Genomic DNA, 25,555 nt, shown 5'->3' with positions numbered 1-25,555 from the left:
TTGACCAAAATTCCTTGCTCAATTTTGTGACCATTAGGTTGCTTCTTGTCAAAGGTGGAGGGAAATGGCTTGATCGATAAGCTTTATTAGTAGCATAGTGCATTGTAATGAAAATATGATTAAAGGTACCCTTAAGCTTAGTAAGCAAAACTCCATATAAACGATTATTCATAAACAGCTTAACTCATACAAGACCTACAGGTGCTGAGCAAACAGATAGACACAACCACACTGGTGCTGTCCTTTAGAGCTCTGACTGTGAACTGATGCTAAGCTAGGTCCTTGTAATTACCTCTTTGTACAGTATGGGTAGAGAGTTCTACACTTGTATGGTGAACCCTGTCTTTTGAACTTTCTATGCCATCAAGTAGCATTCACAGTTTCATTGTTTATTTAATTATAATCATCCACCATTCTTTTAATGAAACAGTACTCCTTTTCATTCTTTTAAGAAGCTTTTTGCCTAGCTTGTCATGACCTTTGGTTACTCTGGTACTACATTGCATTTGATGTAGAACTGTTTTCTGTTGACTTTGCCCAGCTAAATCTTGATGTGTGAAGGCTGTAATAGGGTCACACCTCTTTTTTCACACCTTTAAGGACAGATCTGTAGCCCTTGGCCTCTCATTGTAGTTCAGATCTCTTGACTGATATACCATCTTGGTTGTTCATCTCTGGACACACACAATTAGATCTTTGTGCTTCTTTAAGTTATGTGACCAGTGTTTGGAGGCATAATGTTGTAAATAGCTTACAAAACTTTTCTGCATCATATACTTAAATTTGATTTTGACATTTGCCAGCAGACATTTTGCCTCTTTCCTGTTCCCACAATGCTGGCCCATATCTCTTTAAAACAGGAATTCTTGTACCTTATTTCCTGCAGAGAAGCCATCTTTGTCTAGAGTTCTCCTTAAGCTGATACATTCATCGATTACTTCTTTACTCATGTCGACATTGGCATCACCTGTGAAAATGTTCAGTTGAGAGTCCAATCCATTAGGCAAGTAGTACATGCTCGCCAAGAATAGCAATGGGCTAAAGATCAAGTCCACTAATGGTACCTCATTGGCGATCCCAGTCTGTTTGGAAAATGCCCATCTTACTTGCATCCTTTGCTCCCTTCCACAAAGGTAAACCTCTTTCCAGTGGAGGAGTCTACTCCATATTTCTAACTTTAGATCTGGTTTCTTAATCTACCATCAATCTGGTACAATGACAAAAGCTTTCTGGCAGTCCAGTTTGCTTATCCATCTCAACAGACAAATCTGTTTCCTCTGTAGTTGTGTACTTTCAGCTTTTACATTTAATACTTGATGTAAAAGGTTGCATATCTTGTCTGATTAACACATTATAAACTTACAAATAAACCTAGAACAGCAAATTACAACATATCCCCTAACAGCATCCATTCTCATTTGTGAATGCTACAGTAGCATCCCATTGCTCAAGTAGCCTGGTAGTAAATGGACTGAGATAGCTACCTAACCTGCATGTGTTTTAGAATAATGTTGGCTTCAACATAGTCTAGCTGGGTAGCCTTGTGATCCTCTCCCCAAGCAGCATTATACTGCCTTATGTTAGTATGGGTCCATACATAGATTTTCTACTTTGCCAAATGGGGGAAAACATAGATAGGTCTTTCAGTCCTGGTTGTGTATAGGGGGCTCTGGTTTTCAAGTACAATTCTTGGCAGTTAGAGAGTGCATATGAGCAAATGAGGCCCTTTCAGCTTATGTACCTGGCACTAAATTGCTAATGCAGAAAAGGCAAACATGTATGAAACAATATATATACAGACTTTTCACTGCTTCTAGCAGCTTTCCTCCCACACCATATATTCATAACACTTTCCACAGAGCTTCTCTATCTGTAACAGTATTTAGAGAATATTGTTTAAGCTTTATATGAATTGAGCATTTTATTATTTGTGCTCTTGGAAACTACTTTTATGGTATTTGAAAATGTCAAGTAAAGGAGTGCACTTATTGTATTGATGTTGTTTGGTTTTATAAACTCCTATGAGACAACTCTGACAACAGAGATGACCGGGCACCCAAAGTTATCAGTTAAGGGACAGAGACTGTAACTCCCAGAAATTGATTAGACATTTTTCAAGTGTAGCTCCACCACTCTCTCAAAATTGCAGTAGAAAGCCCGGTATTTTTTTTTTTCATTTTCAGCTTAGATAGCACAGGCCCGAATCAAGGCCATCCCATTAAGTCTATTTATTATTATTATCATTATTATAGAAGTAAGGTATTGTGAAGAAAGAGAGAGGCATTGGACGATTTTTGCAGGGGAAAAATGCATTGAGTGAGATGTATAAAGAAAGACAGAGTCAGAAAGTGCAAGAGGTGAAAAAGGGCAACATGAAGTGGGTGAGGAGTATCTTGTAAATCTTTTCTAGGGAGAATAAAAAGGTGTTCTGGAAGGAGTAAATAAGTGGTAAGACAAGGGAGGCAATGGGAATCAGTGAATGACAGGGAGGTGATAAAAGTAGTGGTGATGTGAAAGGAGTGAGTGAGTATTCTGAGGTTGTTTGATATGTGTTTATTGATAGAGTGGCGATATAGGGTTTTTGGTCGATGGTGGTGTGCAAAGTGAGGTTAGGGAATATTTGTATACAGAAAGGTAGTGAAAGCTTGGGAAGATGTATTTCTTCCATCTGTTTTCTTGCGCTACCTCGCAAACGCGGGAGATAGCGACAAAGCGAAATGAATAAATAAATAATTATTATAGGGATAGGGAGAAAGAATACTTCCCACGCATTCCTCACGTGTCGTAGAAGGCGACTAAAGGGGATGGGAGCGGGGGGCTAGAAACCCTCCCCTCCTTGTATTTTAACATTGTAGAAGGGGAAAACAGAAGAAGGAGTCACACGGGGAGTGCTCATCCTCCTCGAAGGCTCAGATTGGGGTGTCCTAAATGTGGTGGATGTAACCAAGATGGAAAAAAGGAGAGATAGGATAGTATGTTTGAGGAAAGGAACCTGAATGTTTTGGCTGAGTGAAACGAAGCTCAAGGGTAAAGGGGAAGAGTGGTTTGGGAATGTCTTGGGAGTAAAGTCAGGGTTAGTGAGAGGACAAGAGCAAGGAAGGAGTAGCACTACTCCTAGAACAGGAGTGGTGGGAGTATGTGATAAAGTGTAGAAAGTAAATTCTAGATTGATATGGGTAAACTGAAGTGGTTGGAGAGAGATGGGTGATTATTGGTGCATATGCACCTGGGCATGAGAAGAAAATCATGATATACTTATGTAAGTAGGAGAGATGGCCAGAGAGCGTTATTGGATTACGTGTTAATTGACAGGCGTGCGAAAGAGAGACTTTTGGATGTTAATGTGCTGAGAGGTGCAACTGGAGGGATGTCTGATCATTATCTTGTGGAGGCTAAGGTGAAGATTTGTATGGGTTTTCAGAAAAGAAGAGTGAATGTTGGGGTGAAGAGGGTGGTGAGAGTAAGTGAGCTTGAGAAGGAGACCTGTGTGAGGAAGTACCAGGAGAGACTGAGTACAGAATGGAAAAAGGTGAGAACAATGGAAGTAAGGGGAGTGGGGGAGGAATGGGATGTATTTAGGGAATCAGTGATGGATTGCGCAAAAGATGCTTGTGGCATGAGAAGAGTGGGAGGTGGGTTGATTAGAAAGGGTAGTGAGTGGTGGGATGAAGAAGTAAGAGTATTAGTGAAAGAGAAGAGAGAGGCATTTGGACGATTTTTGCAGGGAAAAAATGCAATTGAGTGGGAGATGTATAAAAGAAAGAGACAGGAGGTCAAGAGAAAGGTGCAAGAGGTGAAAAAAAGGGCAAATGAGAGTTGGGGTGAGAGAGTATCATTAAATTTTAGGGAGAATAAAAAGATGTTCTGGAAGGAGGTAAATAAAGTGCGTAAGACAAGGGAGCAAATGGGAACTTCAGTGAAGGGCACAAATGGGGAGGTGATAACAAGTAGTGGTGATGTGAGAAGGAGATGGAGTGAGTATTTTGAAGGTTTGTTGAATGTGTTTGATGATAGAGTGGCAGATATAGGGTGTTTTGGTCGAGGTGGTGTGCAAAGTGAGAGGGTTAGGGAAAATGATTTGGTAAACAGAGAAGAGGTAGTGAAAGCTTTGCGGAAGATGAAAGCCGGCAAGGCAGCAGGTTTGGATGGTATTGCAGTGGAATTTATTAAAAAAGGGGGTGACTGTATTGTTGACTGGTTGGTAAGGTTATTTAATGTATGTATGACTCATGGTGAGGTGCCTGAGGATTGCCGGAATGCGTGCATAGTGCCATTGTACAAAGGCAAAGTGGATAAGAGTGAGTGCTCAAATTACAGAGGTATAAGTTTGTTGAGTATTCCTGGTAAATTATATGGGAGGGTATTGATTGAGAGGGTGAAGGCATGTACAGAGCATCAGATTGGGGAAGAGCAGTGTGGTTTCAGAAGTGGTAGAGGATGTGTGGATCATGTGTTTGCTTTGAAGAATGTATGTGAGAAATACTTAGAAAAGCAAATGGACTTGTATGTAGCATTTATGGATCTGGAGAAGGCATATGATAGAGTTGATAGAGATGCTCTGTGGAAGGTATTAAGAATATACGGTGTGGGAGGCAAGTTGTTAGAAGCAGTGAAAAGTTTTTATCGAGGATGTAAGGCATGTGTACGTGTAGGAAGAGAGGAGAGTGATTGGTTCTCAGTGAATGTAGGTTTGTGGCAGGAGTGTGTGATGTCTCCATGGTTGTTTAATTTGTTTATGGATGGGGTTGTTAGGGAGGTGAATGCAAGAGTTTTGGAGAGAGGGGCAAGTATGCAGTCTGTTGTGGATGAGAGAGCTTGGGAAGTGAGTCAGTTGTTGTTTCACTGATGATACAGCGCTGGTGGCTGATTCATGTGAGAAACTGCAGAAACTGGTGACTGAGTTTGGTAAAGTGTGTGAAAGAAGAAAGTTGAGAGTAAATGTGAATAAGAGCAAGGTTACTAGGTACAGTAGGGTTGAGGGTCAAGTCAATTGGGAGGTAAGATTGAATGGAGAAAAACTGGAGGAAGTAAAGTGTTTTAGATATTTGGGAGTGGATATGGCAGCGGATGGAACCATGGAAGCGGAAGTGAATCATAGGGTGGGGGAGGGGGCGAAAATTCTGGGAGCATTGAAGAATGTGTGGAAGTCAAGAACAGTATCTTGGAAAGCAAAAATGGGTATGTTTGAAGGAATAGTGGTTCCAACAATGTTGTATGGTTGCGAGGTGTGGGCTATGGATAGAGTTGTGTGCAGGAGGGTGGATGTGCTGGAAACGAGATGTTTGAGGACAGTATGTGGTGTGAGGTGGTTTGATCGAGTAAGTAATGTAAGGGTAAGAGAGATGTGTGGAAATAAAAAGAGTGTGGTTGAGCTAGCAGAAGAGGGTGTTTTGAAATGGTTTGGTCACATTGAGAGAATGATTGAGGAAAGATTGACCAAGAGGATATATGTGTCAGAAGTGGAGGGAATGAGGAGAAGTGGGAGACCAAATTGGAGGTGGAAAATGGAGTGAAAAAGATTTTGAGTGATCGGGGCCTGAACATGCAGGAGGGTGAAAGGTATGCAAGGAATAGAATGAATTGGAATGATGTGGTATACTGGGGTCGACGTGCTGTCAATGGATTGAACCAGGGCATGTGAAGCGTCTGGGGTAAACAATGGAAGGTTCCGTGGGGCCTGGATGTGGAAAGAGAGCTGTGGTTTCGGTGCATTATCACATGACAGCTAGAGACTGAGTGTGAATGAATGGGGCCTTTGTTGTCCTTTCCTGGTGCTACCTCACACACATGAGGGGGGAGGGGGTTGTTATTTCATGTGTGGCGAGGTGGCGATGGAAATAAATAAAGGCAGACTATGAATTATGTACATGTGTATATATGTATATGTCTGTTTGTGTATATATATATGTAAACATTGAGATGTATAGGTATGTATATTTTGTGTGTGTGGACATGTATGTATATACATGTGTATGTGGTTGGGTTGGGCCATTCTTTCGTCTGTTTCCTTGCGCTACCTCGCTAACGCGGGAGACAGCGACAAAGCAAAATAAATAAATAAATGTTTTTTTTTTATTATCCTACTTTCTTCCTGTCTTCCATGTTAGCAAGGAAACAGGCGAAAGAATTGCCCAACCCACCCACATACACATGGATATACATACACGTCAACACACACACATATACATACCTATACATTTCATCGTATACATATGTATACATACACAGACATATACATATATACAAATGTACATAATTCATACTTGCTGCCTTAATTCATTCTGTGCGAGGTAACGCTAGGAAAAGACAACAAAGGCCAAATTCATTCACTCTCAGTCTCTAGCTGTCATGTATAATGCCCTGAAACCACAGCTCACTTTCCACATCCAGGCCCCACAAAACTTTCCATGGCATACCCCAGATGCTTCACATGAGTTGGATCAATTCATTGACAACACATCGACCCTGGTAGACCACATCGTTTCAATTCACTCTATTCCTTGCCCACCTTTCACCCTCCTGCATGTTCAGGCCCCAATCACTAAAAATCTTTTTCAATCCATCCTTTCACCTCCAAATTGGTCTCCCACTTTCCCCGTTCCCTCCACCTCTGACACATATATCCTCTTGGTCAATCTTTCCTCACTCATTCTCTCCATGTGACCAAACCATTTCAAAACACCCTCTTCTACTCTCTCAACCACACTCTTTTTATTACCAGACATCTCTCTTAACCTTTCATTACTTACTCGATCAAACCACATCACACCACATATTGTCCTCAAACATCTCATTTCCAACACATCCTCCTCTGCACAAGCCTATCTATCGCCCATGCCTTGCAACCATATAACGTTGTTGGAACCACTATTCTTTCAAACATACCCATTTTTGCTTTCTGAGATAATGTTCTTGCCTTCCACACATTCTTCAACGCTCCCAGAACCTTTGCCCCCCTCCCCCACCCTATGACTCACTTCCGCATCCATGGTTCCATCTGCTGCCAAATCCACTCCCAGATATCTAAAATACTTCACCCCCTCCAGTTTTTCTCCATTCAAATTTACCTTCCAGTTGATTTGCCCCTCAACCCGACTGTACCTGATGCCCTTGCTCTTATTCACATTTACTCTCAACTTTCTTTTTCACACACTCAACCAAATTCAGTCTGCAGCTTCTGCAGTCTCTAACCCGAATCAGCCACCAGCGCTGTATCATCAGCGAACAACAACTGACTCACTTCCCAAGCCCTCTCATCCACAGCAGACTGTATACTTGCCCCTCTCTGCAAAACTCTTGCATTCACCTCCCTAACAACCCCATCCATAAACAAATTGAATAACCATGGAGACATCACGCACTCCTGCCGCAAACGTACATTCGCTGAGAACCAATCACTTTCTTCCTAATCTTACACATGCTTTACATCTTCGATAAAACATTTCACTGCTTCTAGCAACTTGCTTCCCACACCGTATACTCCTCCACAGAGCATCTCTATCAGCTCTATCATATTCCCTCTCCAAATCCATAAATGCTACATACAGATCAATTTGTTTTTCTAAGTATTTCTCATATACCTTCTTCAAAGCAAACACCTGATCCACACATCCTCAACCACTTCTGAAACCACACTGCTCTTCCCCAATCTGATGCTCTGTATATGCCTTCACCCTCTCAATCAGTGCCCTCTCAATCAAGTCTCCTTCCCAAGCTCACTTACTCTCACCACTTCTTCACCCCAACATTCTCTCTTTTTTTCTGAAAACCTCTACAAATCGTCACCTTCGCCTCCACAAGATAATGACCAGACATCCCTCTGTTTGCACCTCTCAGCACATTAACATCCAAAAGTCTCTATTTCACAGGCGTATCAATTAACACAAGGCATTTGGACAATTTTTGCAGGGAAATAATGCAAATGACTGGGAGATTTATAAAAGAAAGAGGCAGGAGGTCAATACAAGGGTGCAAGAGGTGAAAAAGAGGGCAAATGAGAGTTGGGGTGAGAGAATATCATTAAATTTTATAAAGAATAAAAAGATGTTGTGGAAGGAGGTAAATAAAGTGCATAAGACAAGGGAATCAATGGGAACTTCAGTGAAGGGGGCTAATGGGGAGGTGATAACAAGTAGTGGTGATGTGAGAGGAGATGGATTGAGTATTTTGAAGGTTTGTTGAATGTGTTTGACAATAGAGTGGCAGATATAGGGTGTTTTGGTCAAGGTGGTGTGCAAATTGAGAGGGTTAGGGAGAATGATTTGGTAAACAGAGAAGAGGTAGTAAAGCTTTGCGGAAGATGAAAGCTGGCAAGGCTGCGGGTTTGGATGGTATTGCAGTGGAATTTATTAAAAAAGGGGATGATTTTATTGTTGACTGGTTGGTAAGGTTATTTAATGTATGTTTGACTCATGGTGAGGTGCCTGAAGATTGGTTGAATGGTTACATAGTGCCATTGTACAAAGGCAAAGGGGATAAAAGTGAGTGCTCAAATTACAGAGGTATAAGTTTGTTAAGTATTCCTTGTAAATTATGTGGGAGGGTATTGATTGAGAGGGTGAAGGCATGTACAGAGCATCAGATTGGGGAAGAGCAGTGTGGTTTCAGAAGTGGTAGAGGATGTGTGAATCAAGTGTTTGCTTTGAAGAATGTTAAGAAGTATTAAGAATATATGGTGTGGGAGGCAAGTTGTTAGAAGCGGTGAAAAGTTTTTATCGAGGATGTAAGGCATGTGTATGAGTAGGAAGATAGGAAAGTGATTGGTTCTCAGTGAATGTAGGTTTGCGGCAGGGGTGTGTGATGTCTCCATGGTTGTTTAATTTGTTTATGGATGGGGTTGTTAGGGATGTGAATGCAAGAGTTTTGGAAAGAGGGGCAAGTATGAAGTCTGTTGTGGATGAGAGAGCTTGGGAAGTGAGTCAGTTGTTGTTCTCTGATGATACAGCGCCGGTGGCTGATTCGTGTGAGAAACTGCAGAAGCTGGTGACTGAGTTTGGTAAAGTGTGTGAAAGAAGAAAGCTGGGAGTAAATGTGAATAAGATCAAGGTTATTAGGTACAGTAGGGTTGAGGGACAAGTGAATTGGGAGGTATGTTTGAATGGAGAAAAACTGGAGGAAGTAAAGTGTTTTAGATATCTGGGAGTGGATCTGGCAGCGGATGGAACCATGGAACCGGAAGTGAATACTAGGGTGGGGGAGGGGGCGAAAGTTCTGGGAGCTTTGAAGAATGTGTGGAAGTCGGGAACATTATCTCGGAAAGCAAAAATGGGTTTGTTTGAGGGAATAGTGGTTCCAACAAGGTTATATGGTTGCGAGGCATGGGCTATAGATAGAGTTGTGCGGAGGAGAGTGGTTGTGCTGGAAATGAGATGTTTGAGGACAATATGTGGTGTGAGGTGGTTAGATCAAGTAAGTAATAATAGGGTAAGAGAGATGTGTAGTAATAAAAAGAGTGTGGTTGAGAGAGCATAAGAGGGTGTTTTGTAATGGTTTGGTCACATGGAGGGAATGAGTAGGAAAGATTGACCAAGAGGATATATGTGTCAGAGGTAGAGGAAACGAGGAGAAGTGTGAGACCAAATTGGAGGTGGAAAGATGGAGTGAAAAAGATTTTGAGTGATCGGGGCCTGAACATGCAGGAGGGTGAAAGGCGGGCAAGGAATAGAGTGAATTGGATCGATGTGGTATACCGGGGTCGATGTGCTGTCAATGGATTGAATCAGGGCATGTGAAGCGTCTGGGGTAAACCATGGAAAGTTGTGTTGGGCCTGGATGTGGAAAGGGAGCTGCGGTTTCGGGCGGCATTATTGCATGACAGCTAGAAACTGAGTGTGAACGAATGGGGCCTTTGTTGTCTTTTCCTAGCGCTACCTCGCACGCATGAGGGTGTAGGGGGATGTTTTTCCATGGGTGGCGAGGTGGCAATGGGAATTAATACAGGCAGTGTGAATTGTGTGCATGTGTATATATGTATGTGTCTGTGTGTGTATATATATGTGTACATTGAGATGTATGGGTATGTATATTTGCGTGTGTGGATGTGTATGTATATACATGTGTATGGGGGTGGGTTGGGCCATTTCTTCCATCTGTTTTCTTGCGCTACCTCGCAAACGCGGGAGATAGCGACAAAGCGAAATGAATAAATAAATAATTATTATAGGGGATAGGGGAGAAAGAATACTTCCCACGCATTCCTCACGTGTCGTAGAAGGCGACTAAAGGGGATGGGAGCGGGGGGCTAGAAACCCTCCCCTCCTTGTATTTTAACATTGTAGAAGGGGAAACAGAAGAAGGAGTCACACGGGGAGTGCTCATCCTCCTCGAAGGCTCAGATTGGGGTGTCTAAATGTGTGTGGATGTAACCAAGATGAGAAAAAAGGAGAGATAGGTAGTATGTTTGAGGAAAGGAACCTGAATGTTTTGGCTGAGTGAAACGAAGCTCAAGGGTAAAGGGGAAGAGTGGTTTGGGAATGTCTTGGGAGTAAAGTCAGGGGTTAGTGAGAGGACAAGAGCAAGGGAAGGAGTAGCACTACTCCTGAAACAGGAGTGGTGGGAGTATGTGATAAAGTGTAAGAAAGTAAATTCTAGATTGATATGGGTAAAACTGAAAGTGGTTGGAGAGAGATGGGTGATTATTGGTGCATATGCACCTGGGCATGAGAAGAAAGATCATGAGAGGCAAGTGTTTTGGGAGCAGCTGAATGAGTGTGTTAGTGGTTTTAATGCACAAGACCGGGTTATAGTGATGGGTGATTTGAATGCAAAGGTGAGTAATGTGGCAGTTGAGGGAATAATTGGTATACATGGGGTGTTCAGTGTTGTAAATGGAAATGGTGAAGAGCTTGTAGATTTATGTGCTGAAAAAGGACTGGTGATTGGGAATACCTGGTTTAAAAAGCAAGATGTACATAAGTATACGTATGTTAGTAGGAGAGATGGCCAGAGAGCATTATTGGATTACATGTTAATTGATAGGCGCGCGAAAGAGAGACTTTTGGATGTTAATGTGCTGAGAGGTGCAACTGGAGGGATGTCTTATCATTATCTTGTGGAAGCGAAGGTGAAGATTTGTAGGGGTTTTCAGAAAAGAAGAGAGAATGTTGGGGTGAAGAGAGTGGTGAGAGTAAGTGAGCTTGGGAAGGAGACTTGTGTTAGGAAGTACCAGGAGAGACTGAGCACAGAATGGAAAAAGGTGAGAACAAAGGAGGTAAGGGGAGTGGGGGAGGAATGGAATGTATTTGGGGAAGCAGTGATGGCTTGCGCAAAAGATGCTTGTGTCATGAGAAGAGTGGGAGATGGGTTGATTAGAAAGGGTAGTGAGTGGTGGGATGAAGAAGTAAGATTATTAGTGAAAGAGAAGAGAGAGGCATTTGGATGATTTTTGCAGGGAAAAGATGCAAATGAGTGGGAGATGTATAAAAGAAAGAGGCAGGAGGTCAAAAGAAAGGTGCAAGAGATGAAAAAGAGGGCAAATGAGAGTTGGGGAGAGAGTGTATCATTGAATTTTAGGGAGAATAAAAAGATGTTTTGGAAGTAGGTAAATAAAGTGTGTAAGACAAGGGAGCAAATGGGAACTTCAGTGAAGGGGGCTAATGGGGAGGTGATAACAAGTAGTGGTGATGTGAGAAGGAGATGGAGTGAGTATTTTGAAGGTTTGTTGAATGTGTTTGATGATAGAGTGGCAGATATAGGGTGTTTTGGTCGAGGTGGTGTGCAAAGTGAGAGGGTTAGGGCAAATGATTTGGTAAACAGAGAAGAGGTAGTAAAAGCTTTGTGGAAGATGAAAGCTGGCAAGGCAGCAGGTTTGGTTGGTATTGCAGTGGAATTTATCAAAGAAGGGGGTGACTGTATTGTTGACTGGTTGGTAAGGTTATTTAATGTATGTATGACTCATGGTGAGGTGCCTGAGGATTGGCGGAATGCTTGCATAGTGCCATTGTACAAAGGCAAAGGGGATAAGAGTGAGTGCTCAAATTACAGAGGTATAAGTTTGTTGAGTATTCCTTGTAAATTATATGGGAGGGTATTGATTGAGAGGGTAAAGACATGTACAGAGCATCAGATTGGGGAAGAGCAGTGTGGTTTCAGAAGTGGTAGAGGATGTGTGGATCATGTGTTTGCTTTGAAGAATGTATGTGAGAAATACTTAGAAAAGCAAATGGACTTGTATGTAGCATTTATGGATCTGGAGAAGGCATATGATAGAGTTGATAGAGATGCTCTGTGGAAGGTATTAAGAATATACGGTGTGGGGGGCAAGTTGTTAGAAGCAGTGAAAAGTTTTTATCGAGGATGTAAGGCATGTGTACGTGTAGGAAGAGAGGAGAGTGATTGGTTCTCAGTGAATGTAGGTTTGTGGCAGGAGAGTGTGATGTCTCCATGGTTGTTTAATTTGTTTATGGATGGGGTTGTTAGGGAGGTGAATGCAAGAGTTTTGGAGAGAGGGGCAAGTATGCAGTCTGTTGTGGATGAGAGAGCTTGGGAAGTGAGTCAGTTGTTGTTTTGCTGATAATAGAGCGCTGGTGGCTGATTCATGTGAGAAACTGCAGAAACTGGTGACTGAGTTTGGTAAAGTGTGTGAAAGAAGAAAGTTGAGAGTAAATGTGAATAAGAGCAAGGTTACTAGGTACAGTAGGGTTGAGGGTCAAGTCAATTGGGAGGTAAGATTGAATGGAGAAAAACTGGAGGAAGTAAAGTGTTTTAGATATTTGGGAGTGGATCTGGCAGCGGATGGAACCATGGAAGCGGAAGTGAATCATAGGGTGGGGGAAGGGGCGAAAATTCTGGGAGCATTGAAGAATGTGTGGAAGTCAAGAACAGTATCTTGGAAAGCAAAAATGGGTATGTTTGAAGGAATAGTGGTTCCAACAATGTTGTATGGTTGCGAGGTGTGGGCTATGGATAGAGTTATGTGCAGGAGGGTGGATGTGCTGGAAACGAGATGTTTGAGGACAGTATGTGGTGTGAGGTGGTTTGATCGAGTAAGTAATGTAAGGGTAAGAGAGATGTGTGGAAATAAAAAGAGTGTGGTTGAGCTAGCAGAAGAGGGTGTTTTGAAATGGTTTGGTCACATTGAGAGAATGATTGAGGAAAGATTGATCAAGAGGATATATGTGTCAGAGGTAGAGGGAATGAGGAGAAGTGGGAGACCAAATTGGAGGTGGAAAATGGAGTGAAAAAGATTTTGAGTGATCGGGGCCTGAACATGCAGGAGGGTGAAAGGTATGCAAGGAATAGAATGAATTGGAATGATGTGGTATACTGGGGTTGACGTGCTGTCAATGGATTGAACCAGGGCATGTGAAGCGTCTGGGGTAAACAATGGAAGGTTCCGTGGGGCCTGGATGTGGAAAGAGAGCTGTGGTTTCGGTGCATTATCACATGACAGCTAGAGACTGAGTGTGAATGAATGGGGCCTTTGTTGTCCTTTCCTGGTGCTACCTCACACACATGAGGGGGGGGGGGTTGTTATTTCATGTGTGGCGAGGTGGCGATGGAAATAAATAAAGGCAGACTATGAATTATGTACATGTGTATATATGTATATGTCTGTTTGTGTATATATATATGTAAACATTGAGATGTATAGGTATGTATATTTTGTGTGTGTGGACATGTATGTATATACATGTGTATGTGGTTGGGTTGGGCCATTCTTTCGTCTGTTTCCTTGCGCTACCTCGCTAACGCGGGAGACAGCGACAAAGCAAAATAAATAAATAAATGTTTTTTTTTATTATCCTACTTTCTTCCTGTCTTCCATGTTAGCAAGGAAACAGGCGAAAGAATTGCCCAACCCACCCACATACACATGGATATACATACACGTCAACACACACACATATACATACCTATACATTTCATCGTATACATATGTATACATACACAGACATATACATATATACAAATGTACATAATTCATACTTGCTGCCTTAATTCATTCTGTGCGAGGTAACGCTAGGAAAAGACAACAAAGGCCAAATTCATTCACTCTCAGTCTCTAGCTGTCATGTATAATGCCCTGAAACCACAGCTCACTTTCCACATCCAGGCCCCACAAAACTTTCCATGGCATACCCCAGATGCTTCACATGAGTTGGATCAATTCATTGACAACACATCGACCCTGGTAGACCACATCGTTTCAATTCACTCTATTCCTTGCCCACCTTTCACCCTCCTGCATGTTCAGGCCCCAATCACTAAAAATCTTTTTCAATCCATCCTTTCACCTCCAAATTGGTCTCCCACTTTCCCCGTTCCCTCCACCTCTGACACATATATCCTCTTGGTCAATCTTTCCTCACTCATTCTCTCCATGTGACCAAACCATTTCAAAACACCCTCTTCTACTCTCTCAACCACACTCTTTTTATTACCAGACATCTCTCTTACCCTTTCATTACTTACTCGATCAAACCACATCACACCACATATTGTCCTCAAACATCTCATTTCCAACACATCCTCCTCTGCACAAGCCTATCTATCGCCCATGCCTTGCAACCATATAACGTTGTTGGAACCACTATTCTTTCAAACATACCCATTTTTGCTTTCTGAGATAATGTTCTTGCCTTCCACACATTCTTCAACGCTCCCAGAACCTTTGCCCCCCTCCCCCACCCTATGACTCACTTCCGCATCCATGGTTCCATCCACTGCCAAATCCACTCCCAGATATCTAAAATACTTCACCCCCTCCAGTTTTTCTCCATTCAAATTTACCTTCCAGTTGATTTGCCCCTCAACCCGACTGTACCTGATGCCCTTGCTCTTATTCACATTTACTCTCAACTTTCTTTTTCACACACTCAACCAAATTCAGTCTGCAGCTTCTGCAGTCTCTAACCCGAATCAGCCACCAGCGCTGTATCATCAGCGAACAACAACTGACTCACTTCCCAAGCCCTCTCATCCACAGCAGACTGTATACTTGCCCCTCTCTGCAAAACTCTTGCATTCACCTCCCTAACAACCCCATCCATAAACAAATTGAATAACCATGGAGACATCATGCACTCCTGCCGCAAACGTACATTCACTGAGAACCAATCACTTTCTTCCTAATCTTACACATGCTTTACATCTTCGATAAAACATTTCACTGCTTCTAGCAACTTGCTTCCCACACCGTATACTCCTCCACAGAGCATCTCTATCAGCTCTATCATATTCCCTCTCCAAATCCATAAATGCTACATACAGATCAATTTGTTTTTCTAAGTATTTCCAACAATGTTGTATGGTTGCGAGGCGTGGGCTATGGATAGAGTTGTGCGCAGGAGGATGGATGTGCTGGAAATGAGATGTTTGAGGACAGTGTGTGGTGTGAGGTGGTTTGATCGAGTGAGTAACGTAAGGGTAAGAGAGATGTGTGGAAATAAAAAGAGCGTGGTTGAGAGAGCAGAAGAGGGTGTTTTGAAGTGGTTTGGGCACATGGAGAGGATGAGTGAGGAAAGATTGACCAAGAGGATATATGTGTCGGAAGTGGAGGGAACAAGGAGAAGAAGGAGACCAAATTGGATGTGGAAAGATGGAGTGAAAAAGATTTTGTGTGATCGGGGCCTGAACATGTAGGAGGGTGAAAGGAGGGCAAGGAATAGAGTGAATTGGAGCGATGTGGTATACCGGGGCTGACGTGCTGTCAGTGGATTGAATCAAGGCATGTGAAGCGTCTGGGGTAAACCATGGAAAGCTGTGTAGGTATGTATATTTGCGTGTGTGGACGTATGTATATACATGTGTATGGGGGGGGTTGGGCCATTTCTTTCGTCTGTTTCCTTGCGCTACCTCGCAAACGCGGGAGACAGCGACAAAGTATAAAAAAAAAAAAAAAAAGTATTTCTCATATACCTTCTTCAAAGCAAACACCTGATCCACACATCCTCAGCCACTTCTGAAACCACACTGCTCTTCCCCAATCTGATGCTCTGTATATGCCTTCACCCTCTCAATTAGTGCCCTCTCAATCAAGTCTCCTTCCCAAGCTCACTTACTCTCACCACTTTCTTCACCCCAACATTCTCTCTTTTTTTCTGAAAACCTCTACAAATCGTCACCTTCGCCTCCACAAGATAATGACCAGACATCCCTCTGTTTGCACCTCTCAGCACATTAACATCCAAAAGTCTCTATTTCACAGGCGTATCAATTAACACAAGGCATTTGGACAATTTTTGCAGGGAAATAATGCAAATGACTGGGAGATTTATAAAAGAAAGAGGCAGGAGGTCAATACAAGGGTGCAAGAGGTGAAAAAGAGGGCAAATGAGAGTTGGGGTGAGAGAATATCATTAAATTTTATAAAGAATAAAAAGATGTTGTGGAAGGAGGTAAATAAAGTGCATAAGACAAGGGAATCAATGGGAACTTCAGTGAAGGGGGCTAATGGGGAGGTGATAACAAGTAGTGGTGATGTGAGAGGAGATGGATTGAGTATTTTGAAGGTTTGTTGAATGTGTTTGACAATAGAGTGGCAGATATAGGGTGTTTTGGTCAAGGTGGTGTGCAAATTGAGAGGGTTAGGGAGAATGATTTGGTAAACAGAGAAGAGGTAGTAAAGCTTTGCGGAAGATGAAAGCTGGCAAGGCTGCGGGTTTGGATGGTATTGCAGTGGAATTTATTAAAAAAGGGATGATTTTATTGTTGACTGGTTGGTAAGGTTATTTAATGTATGTTTGACTCATGGTGAGGTGCCTGAAGATTGGTTTAATGGTTACATAGTGCCATTGTACAAAGGCAAAGGGGATAAAAGTGAGTGCTCAAATTACAGAGGTATAAGTTTGTTAAGTATTCCTTGTAAATTATGTGGGAGGGTATTGATTGAGAGGGTGAAAGCATGTACAGAGCATCAGATTGGGGAAGAGCAGTGTGGTTTCAGAAGTGGTAGAGGATGTGTGAATCAAGTGTTTGCTTTGAAGAATGTTAAGAAGTATTAAGAATATATGGTGTGGGAGGCAAGTTGTTAGAAGCGGTGAAAAGTTTTTATCGAGGATGTAAGGCATGTGTATGAGTAGGAAGATAGGAAAGTGATTGGTTCTCAGTGAATGTAGATTTGCGGCAGGGGTGTGTGATGTCTCCATGGTTGTTTAATTTGTTTATGGATGGGGTTGTTAGGGATGTGAATGCAAGAGTTTTGGAAAGAGGGGCAAGCATGCAGTCTGTTGTGGATGAGAGAGCTTGGGAAGTGAGTCAGTTGTTGTTCTCTGATGATACAGCGCCGGTGGCTGATTCGTGTGAGAAACTGCAGAAGCTGGTGACTGAGTTTGGTAAAGTGTGTGAAAGAAGAAAGCTGGGAGTAAATGTGAATAAGAGCAAGGTTATTAGGTACAGTAGGGTTGAGGGACAAGTGAATTGGGAGGTATGTTTGAATGGAGAAAAACTGGAGGAAGTAAAGTGTTTTAGATATCTGGGAGTGGATCTGGCAGCGGATGGAACCATGGAAGCGGAAGTGAATCATAGGGTGGGGGAGGGGGCGAAAGTTCTGGGAGCTTTGAAGAATGTGTGGAAGTCGGGAACATTATCTCGGAAAGCAAAAATGGGTTTGTTTGAAGGAATATTGGTTCCAACAAGGTTATATGGTTGCGAGGCATGGGCTATAGATAGAGTTGTGCGGAGGAGAGTGGTTGTGCTGGAAATGAGATGTTTGAGGACAATATGTGGTGTGAGGTGGTTAGATCAAGTAAGTAATAATAGGGTAAGAGAGATGTGTAGTAATAAAAAGAGTGTGGTTGAGAGAGCATAAGAGGGTGTTTTGTAATGGTTTGGTCACATGGAGGGAATGAGTAGGAAAGATTGACCAAGAGGATATATGTGTCAGAGGTAGAGGAAACGAGGAGAAGTGTGAGACCAAATTGGAGGTGGAAAGATGAAGTGAAAAAGATTTTGAGTGATTAGGGCCTGAACATGCAGGAGGGTGAAAGGCGTGCAAGGAATAGAGTGAATTGGAACGATGTGGTATATTGGGGTCGATGTGCTGTCAATGGATTGAACCAGGCAGCAGCATGTGAAGCGTCTGGGTTAAACCATGGAAAGTTTTGTGGGGCCTGGATGTGGAAAGGGAGCTGTGGTTTCAGTGCATTATTACACAACAGCTAGAGACTGAGTGTTAACGAATGTGGCCTTTGTTGTCTTTTCCTAGCGCCACCTCGCACACTTGAGGCGGGAGGGGTTTTTTATTTCATGTGTGGCGGGATGGCTATGGGAATGAATAAAGGCAGACAGTGTGAATTATGTACATGTGTATATATGTATATGTCTGTGTGTGTATATATATGTATATGTTGAGATGTATAGGTTTGTATATTTGCGTATGTGGACGTGTATGTATATACATGTGTATGTGGGTTGGTTGGGCCATTCTTTTGTATGTTTCCTTGTGCTACCTCGCTAATGTGGGAGACGGCGACAAAACAAAATAAATATATAAATGATAAGTAAATAATTCATACTTGCTGCCTTTATTCATTCCCGTTGCCACCCCACCACACATGAAATGACACCCCCATCCCCCTGCATGCACGTGAGGTAGCGCTAGGAAAAGACAACAAAGTCCACATTTGTTCACACTCAGTCTCTAGCTGTCATGTATAATGCACCGAAACCACAGCTCCCTTTCCACATCCAGGCCCCACAAAACTTTCCATGGTTTACACCAGATGCTTCACATTCCCTGGTTTAATCAATTGACAGCACATCAACCCCAGTATCCCACATTGTTCCAATTCACTCTATTCCTTTAGCCTCTTGCATGTTCAGGCCCCGATTGCTCAAAATCTTTTTCACTCCATCCTTCCAGCTCCAATTTGGTCTCCCACTTCTCCACATTCCCTCCACCTCTGACACATACATCCTCTTTGTCAATCTTTCCTCAATCATTCTCTCTATGTGACCAAACCATTACAATACACCCTCTTCTGCTCTCTCAACCACCCTCTTTTATTACCACACATATCTCTTACCCTTTCATTACTTACTCAATCAAACCACCTCAAACCACATATTGTCCTCAAATATCTTATTTCCAACACTTCCATCCTCCTCCACACAACCTTATCTGTAGCCCATACCAATTTATGCTCTCCGAGATAATGTTTTGGCCTTCCACACATTCTTCAACTTTCCCAGAACCTTCGCCCCCTCTCCCACCTTGTGACTCACTTCCACTTCCATGGTTCCATCCACTGCTAAATCCACTCCCAGATATCTATAACACCTCACTTCCTCCAGTCTTTCTTCATTCAAATTTACCTCCCAATTGACTTGTCCCTCAACCCTACTGAACCTAATAACCTTGCTCTTATTCACATTTTGAGATTTCTCCTTTTGCACACTTTACCAAACTCAGTTACCAGCTTCTGCAGTTTCTCACCCGAATCAGCCACCACCACTGTATCATCAGCGAAACAACAACTGACTCTTTTCCCAAGCCCTCTCATCCTCAAGAGACTGCATACTTGCCCCTTTCTCAAAAACTCTTGCATTCATCTCCCTACAGCCCCATCCATAAACAAATCAAACAATCTTAGAGGAATCATGCACCCCTACCGCAGACCAACATTCACTTGGAATCAGTCACTTTCCTCTCTTCCTACTCGTACACATGCCTTACGTCCTCGATAAAAACTTTTCGCTTCTTTTAGCAACTTACCTCCCACACCATATTCTCTTGATATCTTCCACAGAGCATCTCTATCAACTCTATCATATGCCTTCTCCAGGTCCATAAATTCTACATACAAATCCATCTGTTTTTTTAAGTATTTCTCTCTTACATTCTTCAAAGCAAATGCTGGATCCACATATCCTCTCCCACTTCTGAAACCACACTTCTCTTCCACAGTCTGATGCTCAGCACATTCCTTGACTCTCTCAATCAATACTCTCATATATAATTCCCCAGGAATACTCGACAATCTAATACCTCTGTAATTTGAACACTAACCTTTATCCCCTTTGCCTTTGTACAGTAGCACAGTGCATGCATTCTGCCAGTCCTCAGGCACCTCACCATGATCCATACATACATTGAACATCCTCACCAACCAATCAAGAACACAGTCACCCACTTTTTTTAATAAATTCCACTGCAATATCATCAAAACCCTCCGCCTTGCTGTCTTTCATATTCCACTAAGCTTTCACTACCTCTTCTCTGTTTAACAAACCATTCTCCCTGACCCTCTCACTTCGCACACCACCTCGACCAAAACATCCTATATCTGCCACTCTATCATCAAACGCATTCAACATACCTTCAGAATACTCACTCCATCACCTACTCACTTCATCACTACTTGTCATTACCTCCCCATTTGCCCCCTTCACCAATGTTCTCATTTGTTCTCTAGTCTTACACATGTTATTCACCTCCTTTCAAAACATCTTTTTATTCTCCCCAAAATTTAATGATACTCTCTCACCCCAACTCTCATTTGCCCTCTTTTTTTATTATTATTATTATATTTATTATTTTTATTATTATTATTATTATTATTATTATTATTATTATTATTATTATTTATAATTATTATTATCATTATTATTATATATATTATATTATACTTTGTCGCTATCTCTCACGTTAGCATGGTAGCGCAAGGAAACAGACAAAAGAATGTCCCAACCCATCCACATGCACATGTATATACATACACGTCCACACACGCACATATACATACCTATGTATTTCAATGTATGCATATACATTATCTCGGAAAGCAAAAATGGGTATGTTTGAAGGAATAGTGGTTCCAACAATGTTGTATGGTTGCGAGGCGTGGGCTATGGATAGAGTTGTGCGCAGGAGGATGGATGTGCTGGAAATGAGATGTTTGAGGACAATGTGTGGTGTGAGGTGGTTTGATCGAGTGAGTAACGTAAGGGTAAGAGAGATGTGTGGAAATAAAAAGAGCATGGTTGAGAGAGCAGAAGAGGGTGTTTTGAAGTGGTTTGGGCACATGGAGAGAATGAGTGAGGAAAGATTGACCAAGAGGATATATATGTCGGAGGTGGAGGGAACGAGGAGAAGAGGGAGACCAAATTGGAGGTGGAAAGATGGAGTGAAAAAGATTTTGTGTGATCGGGGCCTGAACATGCAGGAGGGTGAAAGGAGGGCAAGGAATAGAGTGAATTGGAGCGATGTGGTATACCGGGGTTGACGTGCTGTCAGTGGATTGAATCAAGGCATGTGAAGCGTGTGGGGTAAACCATGGAAAGCTGTGTAGGTATGTATATTTGCGTGTGTGGACGTATGTATATACATGTGTATGGGGGGGGTTGGGCCATTTCTTTCATCTGTTTCCTTGCGCTACCTTGCAAACGCGGGAGACAGCGACAAAGTATAATAATAATAATATAAAATAATATATATATATATATATATATATATATATATATATATATATATATATATATATATATATATATATATATATATATCGAGGATGTAAGGCATGTGTACGTTTAGGAAGAGAGGAAAGTGATTGGTTCTCAGTGAATGTAGGTTTGCGGCAGGGGTGTGTGATGTCTCCATGGTTGTTTAATTTGTTTATGGATGGGGTTGTTAGGGAGGTAAATGCAAGAGTTTTGGAAAGAGGGGCAAGTATGAAGTCTGTTGGGGATGAGAGAGCTTGGGAAGTGAGTCAGTTGTTGTTCGCTGATGATACAGCGCTGGTGGCTGATTCATGTGAGAAACTGCAGAAGCTGGTGACTGAGTTTGGTAAAGTGTGTGGAAGAAGAAAGTTAAGAGTAAATGTGAATAAGAGCAAGGTTATTAGGTACAGTAGGGTTGAGGGTCAAGTCAATTGGGAGGTGAGTTTGAATGGAGAAAAACTGGAGGAAGTGAAGTGTTTTAGATATCTGGGAGTGGATCTGGCAGCGGATGGAACCATGGAAGCGGAAGTGGATCATAGGGTGGGGGAGGGGGCGAAAATTCTGGGGGCCTTGAAGAATGTGTGGAAGTCGAGAACATTATCTCGGAAAGCAAAAATGGGTATGTTTGAAGGAATAGTAGTTCCAACAATGTTGTAAGGTTGCGAGGCGTGGGCTATGGATAGAGTTGTGTGCAGGAGGATGGATGTGCTGGAAATGAGATGTTTGAGGACAATGTGTGGTGTGAGGTGGTTTGATCGAGTGAGTAACGTAAGGGTAAGAGAGATGTGTGAAAATAAAAAGAGCGTGGTTGAGAGAGCAGAAGAGGGTGTTTTGAAGTGGTTTGGGCACATGGAGAGGATGAGTGAGGAAAGATTGACCAAGAGGATATATGTGTCGGAGGTGGAGGGAACAAGGAGAAGAGGGAGACCAAATTGGAGGTGGAAAGATGGAGTGAAAAAGATTTTGTGTGATCGGGGCCTGAACATGCAGGAGGGTGAAAGGAGGGCAAGGAATAGAGTGAATTGGAGCGATGTGGTATACCGGGGTTGACGTGCTGTCAGTGGATTGAATCAGGGCATGTGAAGCGTGTGGGGTAAACCATGGAAAGCTGTGTAGGTATGTATATTTGCGTGTGTGGACGTATGTATATACATGTGTATGGGGGTGGGTTGGGCCATTTCTTTCGTCTGTTTCCTTGCGCTACCTCGCAAACGCGGGAGACAGCGACAAAGTATAAAAAAGAAAAAAAAAAAAATATATATATATATATATATATATATATATATATTGGGGAAGAGCAGTGTGGTTTCAGAAGTGGTAGAGGATGTGTGGATCAGGTGTTTGCTTTGAAGAATGTATGTGAGAAATACTTAGAAAAGCAAATGGATTTGTATGTAGCATTTATGGATCTGGAGAAGGCATATGATAGAGTTGATAGAGATGCTCTGTGGAAGGTATTAAGAATATATGGTGTGGGAGGAAAGTTGTTAGAAGCAATGAAAAGTTTTTATCGAGGATGTAAGGCATGTGTACGTGTAGGAAGAGAGGAAAGTGATTGGTTCTCAGTGAATGTAGGTTTGCGGCAGGGGTGTGCGATGTCTCCATGGTTGTTTAATTTGTTTATGGATGGGGTTGTTAGGGAGGTAAATGCAAGAGTTTTGGAAAGAGGGGCAAGTATGAAGTCTGTTGGGGATGAGAGAGCTTGGGAAGTGAGTCAGTTGTTGTTCGCTGATGATACAGCGCTGGTGGCTGATTCATGTGAGAAACTGCAGAAGCTGGTGACTGAGTTTGGTAAAGTGTGTGGAAGAAGAAAGTTAAGAGTAAATGTGAATAAGAGCAAGGTTATTAGGTACAGTAGGGTTGAGGGTCAAGTCAATTGGGAGGTGAGTTTGAATGGAGAAAAACTGGAGGAAGTGAAGTGTTTTAGATATCTGGGAGTGGATCTGGCAGCGGATGGAACCATGGAAGCGGAAGTGGATCATAGGGTGGGGGAGGGGGCGAAAATCCTGGGGGCCTTGAAGAATGTGTGGAAGTCGAGAACATTATCTCGGAAAGCAAAAATGGGTATGTTTGAAGGAATAGTGGTTCCAACAATGTTGTATGGATGCGAGGCGTGGGCTATGGATAGAGTTGTGCGCAGGAGGATGGATGTGCTGGAAATGAGATGTTTGAGGACAATGTGTGGTGTGAGGTGGTTTGATCGAGTGAGTAACGTAAGGGTAAGAGAGATGTGTGGAAATAAAAAGAGCGTGGTTGAGAGAGCAGAAGAGGGTGTTTTGAAGTGGTTTGGGCACATGGAGAGGATGAGTGAGGAAAGATTGACCAAGAGGATATATGTGTCGGAGGTGGAGGGAACAAGGAGAAGAGGGAGACCAAATTGGAGGTGGAAAGATGGAGTGAAAAAGATTTTGTGTGATCGGGGCCTGAATATGCAGGAGGGTGAAAGGAGGGCAAGGAATAGAGTGAATTGGAGCAATGTGGTATACCGGGGTTGACGTGATGTCAGTGGATTGAAGCAGGGCATGTGAAGCGTGTGGGGTAAACCATGGAAAGCTGTGTAGGTATGTATATTTGCGTGTGTGGACGTATGTATATACATGTGTATGGGGGGGGGTTGGGCCATTTCTTTCGTCTGTTTCCTTGCGCTACCTCGCAAACGCGGGAGACAGCGACAAAGTATAATAAAAAATATATATATATATATATATATATATATATATATATATATATATATATATATATATATATATATATGTATACATACACAGATGTATACATATACACACATGTACATAATTCATACTTGCTGCCTTTATTCATTCCTGTTGTCACCCTGCCACACATGAAATGACAAACCCCCTCCCCCTGCACACGTGTGAGATAGAACTAGGAAAAGACAACAAATGCCACATTCTTTCTCACTCAGTCTCTAGCTGTCATGTATAATGCACTGAAAACCGCAGCTCCCTTTCCACATCCAGGCCCCACAAAACTTTCCATGGTTTACCCCAGACGCTTCACATGCCCTGGTTCAATCCATTGGCCCCACGTCGACCCCGGTATAGCACATCGTTCCAATTCACTTTATTCCTTGCATGCCTTTCACCTTCCTGCATGTTCAATCCCCAATCGCTCAAAATATTTTTCACTCCATCCTTCCACCTCTAATTTGGTCTCCTTCTTCTCCTTGTTCCCTTCACCTCAGACTTATATATCCTCTTTGGCAATCTTTTCTGACTCTCTCCATGTGATCAAACTATTTCAATACACCCTCTTCTGCTCTCTCAACCACACTCTTTTTATTACTCTTTCATTACTCACTTGATCAAACCACCTCACACCATATATTGTTCTCAGACATCTCATTTCCAACACATTCACCCTCCTCCGCACAACCCCATCTATAGCCCACGCCTCACGACCATATAGCATTGCTGGAACCACTATTCCTTCAAACATACATATTTTTGCTTTCTGAGAGATTCTTGCCTTCCATACATTTTTCAACGCTCCCAGAACTTTCGCCCCCTCCCCCATCCTGTGACTCACTTCCGCTTCCATGCTTCCATCCGCTGCCATATCCACTCTCAGATATCTAAAGTACTTCACTTCCTCTAGTTTTTCTCCATTCAAACTTACCTCCCACTTGACTTGACCCTCAACCCTACTGTACCTAATAACCTTGCTCTTATTCACATTTACTCTCAGATTTCTTCTTTCACATACTTTACTAAACTCAGTCACCAGCTTCTGCAGTTTCTCACCCAAATCAGCCACCAGCGCTCTATCATCAGCGAACAACAACTGACTCACTTCCAAAGCCCTCTCATCCCCAACAGAATGCATACTTGCCCCTCTCTCCAAAACTCTTGCATTCACCTCCCTAACACCACCATCCATAAACAAGTTAAACAACCATGGAGACATCACGCACCCCTGCTGCAAACGGAACTTCAATGAGAACCAGTCACTTTCCTCTCTTCCTACTCGTACACATGCCTTACATCCTTGATAAAAACTTTTCACTGCTTCCTGCAACTTGCCTCCCACACCATATACTCTTAATACCTTCCATAAAGCATCTCAATCAACTCTATCATATGCTTTCTCCAGATCTATAAATGCCACTTATAAATCTGTCTGTTTCTTTAAATATTTCTCATTCTTCAGAGTAAAC

At 42.4% G+C, this 25,555-nt stretch overlaps 1 protein-coding gene across 2 annotated transcripts in view; it reads left to right on the top strand.

Annotated features, from left to right (window-relative positions):
* Positions 1–25,555, top strand: part of LOC139757122 (uncharacterized) — a 157,664-nt gene that overhangs the window by 10,032 nt on the left and 122,077 nt on the right. The gene's annotated exons all lie outside the window — the stretch shown is intronic.

The sequence above is a fragment of the Panulirus ornatus genome, chromosome 24, assembly GCF_036320965.1.
Source record: "Panulirus ornatus isolate Po-2019 chromosome 24, ASM3632096v1, whole genome shotgun sequence".
Taxonomy (NCBI): domain Eukaryota; kingdom Metazoa; phylum Arthropoda; class Malacostraca; order Decapoda; family Palinuridae; genus Panulirus; species Panulirus ornatus.
The sequence above is the reverse complement of the archived record's forward strand: the minus strand, read 5'-3'. Positions and strand labels throughout refer to the sequence as shown.